General features: G+C 38.1%; 1 non-coding gene across 1 annotated transcript; it reads right to left on the bottom strand.

Annotated features, from left to right (window-relative positions):
• Positions 1-1,547: 1,547 nt before the first annotated feature.
• LOC130983746 (small nucleolar RNA R71) lies at positions 1,548-1,655 on the bottom strand. The gene has a single exon (XR_009087724.1). It is a non-coding gene; the product is annotated as a small nucleolar RNA R71 (small nucleolar RNA).
• Between the last annotated feature and the right edge of the window lie 1,980 nt (positions 1,656-3,635).

The raw sequence follows: 3,635 nt of genomic DNA, 5'->3' as shown, positions 1-3,635 counted from the left end.
GTTGTTCTTGATGATCTTCCTTGTTCTGATCTTTAAATTCTCCTGTTTTGTGTCTTTTGTTGTTTTTCATATACATTCAATAATACAGAGAATTGAAGATTCAAAGCATACAGCAGAGGAATCACAGAGAAAAAGCTGGCCGTTCAAAACGCCCAGTGAAAATGGAATTCTGGCATTTAAACGCCAGCCAGGTACCCTGGCTGGGCGTTTAACGCCCAAGGAGGTAGCCAACTGGGCGTTAAACGCCAGAATGGATATACCATTTTGGGCGTTTAACGCCAGGATAGCACCAAGGATGTAGCTTTGTTTTCAATTCAAATCTTTTTCAACTTTTTAAATTTTAAAACTAATTTTTCAAAATTTTATGTTTTTCATTTTTCTTTTAATATTTTCAAAAATCCTTGCTAACAATTAATGTTGTGATTCGAAAATTTCAAGTTTGTTACTTTCTTGTTAAGAAAGGTTCAATATTTGAATTTTAGAATCATATCTTTTAATTTCTTGTTAGTCAAGTCATCAATTTTAAAAATCAAATCTTTTTCAACCGTATCTTTTCAATCATATCTTTTTAAAAAAATCAAATTTTCTTCAATCATATCTTTCCAAACATATCTTTTTGAATCAAATCTTTTTCAAATCATATATTTTTCAAATTTTGATTTAAAAAATCTTTTCTAACTTCTTATCTTTTCAAAAATTGATTTTCAAATCTTTTCACTATTTCTCATCTTTTTCAAAACCACCTAACTATCTTTCTCTCTATAATTTTTGAAAATCACTAACCACTTTTTCAAAAATCTTTTTAATTTTCGAAAATTCCCTCTCTCATCTCTTTCTATTTAAAGACTAACACTTCTCCTCTATTAGCAATTCGGACTCTCTCCCTCTTAATAAGTTCGAACTCTCTACCTCATCCTTCTATTCTTCGTTTCCTCTGACACATCAAGGAATCTCTATACTATGACATAGAGGATTCCATACTTTCTTGTTTTATTCTCTTTCATATGAGTAGGAACAAAGATAAAGGCATTCTTGTTGAAGCTAATCCTGAACCTAAAAGGACTCTGAAGAAGAAGCTAAGAGAAGCTAAAGCACAACTCTCTGGAGAGGACCTGACAGAAATTTTTGAAAAAGAAGAAGACATGGCAGCCGAAAATAACAACAATGCCAATAATGCAAGGAAGGTGCTTGGTGACTTTACTGCACCAACTCTCGACTTCTATGGGAGAAGCATCTCTATTCCTGCCATTGGAGCAAACAACTTTGAGGTTAAGCCTCAATTACTTTCTCTGATGCAACAGAATTGCAAGTTTCATTTACTTCCATTGGAAGATCCTCATCAGTTCTTGGCTGAATTTTTGCAAATCTATGACACTGTTAAGACCAATGGAGTTGATCCCAAGGTCTACAGACTTATGATTTTCCCTTTTGCTGTGAGAGACAGAGCTAGTATATGGTTGAACTCACAACCTAAAGACAGCCTGCACTATTGGGAAAAGCTGGTCAATGCCTTTTTAGCTAAATTCTTTCCACCTCAGAAGATGAGTAAGCTTAGAGTGGAAGTTCAAACCTTTAAACAAAAGGAAGGTGAATCCCTCTTTGAAGCTTGGGAAAGATAAAAACAAATGATCAGAAGGTGTCCTTTTGATATGCTTTCAGAATGGAGCATCATAGGTATTTTCTATCATGGTCTGTCTGAGTTATCCAAGATGTCATTGGACCATTCTGTAGGTGGATCTATTCATCTGAAGAAAACGCCTGCAGAAGCTCAGGAACTCATTGAAATGGTTGCAAATAACTAGTTCATGTACACTTCTAAAAGAAATCCTGTAAACAATGGGACAACCTAGAAGAAAGAAGTTCTTGAGATTGATACTCTGAATGCCATATTGGCTTAGAACAAATTATTGACTCAACAAGTTAATATAATTTCTCAGAATCTGACTGGATTGCAAGCTGTATCTGGCAGTGCTAAAGAAGCCTCCTCTGAAGGAGAAGCTTATGACCCTGAGAATCCTGCAATGGAAAAGGTGAATTACATGGGAGAACCCTATGGAAACACCTACAATTCTTCATGGAGAAATCACCCAAATTTCTCATTGAAGGATCAACAGAAGCCTCAACAAGGCTTCAATAACAATAATGGTGGGAGAAACAGGTTTGGCAATAGCAAACCTTTTCCATCATCTTCTCAGCAACAGACAGAGAACTATGAGCATAATCGCTCTGGCTTAGCAACCATAGTCTCTGATCTATCTAAGACCACACTAAGTTTCATGAATGAAACAGGATCCTTCATTAGAAATTTGGAGGCACAAATGGGTCAGCTGAGTAAGAAGGTTACTGAAACTCCTCCAAGCACTTTCCCAAGCAATACAGAAGAAAATTCCAAGAGAGAGTGCAAGGCCATAACCATGACCAACATGGCCGAACCTGGAGAGAGTGAGGAGGACGTGATTCCCAGTGAGAAAAACCTCATGGGATGTCCTCTGAACGAAAAGGAGTTCCCCTCTGAGGAACCAAGGGAATCTGAGGCTCATACATAGACCATAGAGATTTCATTGAACCTACTTCTACCATTCATGAGCTCTGATGAGTATTCTTCTTCTGAAGAGTATGAAATTACTACTGAAGAGCAAGTTGCTCAGTATCTAGGAGTAATCATGAAGCTGAATGCCAAATTATTTGGTAATGAGACTTGGAAGGATGAACCTCCATTGCTCATTAAAGAACTAAATGCCTTGGCTCAGCTAAAGATACCTCAAAAGAAATCGGACCCTGGAAGGTTCTTAATACCATGCACCATTGGCACCATGACCTTTGAGAAGGCTCTATATGACCTGGGGTCAAGTGTAAACCTTATGCTACTCTTTGTAATGGAGAAACTAGGGATCTTTGAGGTACAAGCTGCAAGAACCTCACTGGAGATGGCAGACCATTCAAGGAAACAGGCTTATGGACTTGTAGAGGATGTCTTAGTAAAGGTTGAAGGCCTTTACATCCCTACTGACTTCACAATCCTGGACACTGGGAAGAATAAGGACGAATCCATCATTCTTGGCAAACCGTTCCTAGCCATAGCAAAAGCTGTGATTGATATTGACAGAGGAGAGTTGGTCCTTCAAGTGAATAAGGACTACCTTGTGTTTAAGGCTCAAGGACCTCCTTCTGTACACATGGAGAAGAAGCATGAAAAGCTTCTCTCAATACAGAGTCAAATAGAACCCCCACATTCAAACTCTAAGTTTGGTATTGGCAGGCCCCAACCATGCTCTGAACATCTGTGAAGCTCCATGAGAGCTCACTATCAAGCTATTGACATTAAAGAAGTGTTTGTTGGGAGGCAACCCAATTTTTATTTATCTAAGTCAAATTTCCATTGTTATTTTATGTTTTCTTTAGGTTGATGATCATGTCGAGTCACCAAAAATAACTACAAAAATCAAAGCAAAACTCAAAAACAGCATTAAAAACAGCACACCCTGGATGAGGAGCTTACTGGCATTTAACGCAAGAAAAGAGCACCAAGTTGGTGTTCAACGCCGGAAAGGGAAGAAAAGCTGGCGTTAAACGCCAGAAATGGGCAGCAACCTGGCGTTTAATGCCAGGATTGGCACTAAGAGGGCGTTTACACG

This window comes from Arachis stenosperma, chromosome 5, assembly GCF_014773155.1.
Source record: "Arachis stenosperma cultivar V10309 chromosome 5, arast.V10309.gnm1.PFL2, whole genome shotgun sequence".
NCBI classification, from domain to species: Eukaryota; Viridiplantae; Streptophyta; class Magnoliopsida; order Fabales; family Fabaceae; genus Arachis; species Arachis stenosperma.
The sequence above is the reverse complement of the archived record's forward strand: the minus strand, read 5'-3'. Positions and strand labels throughout refer to the sequence as shown.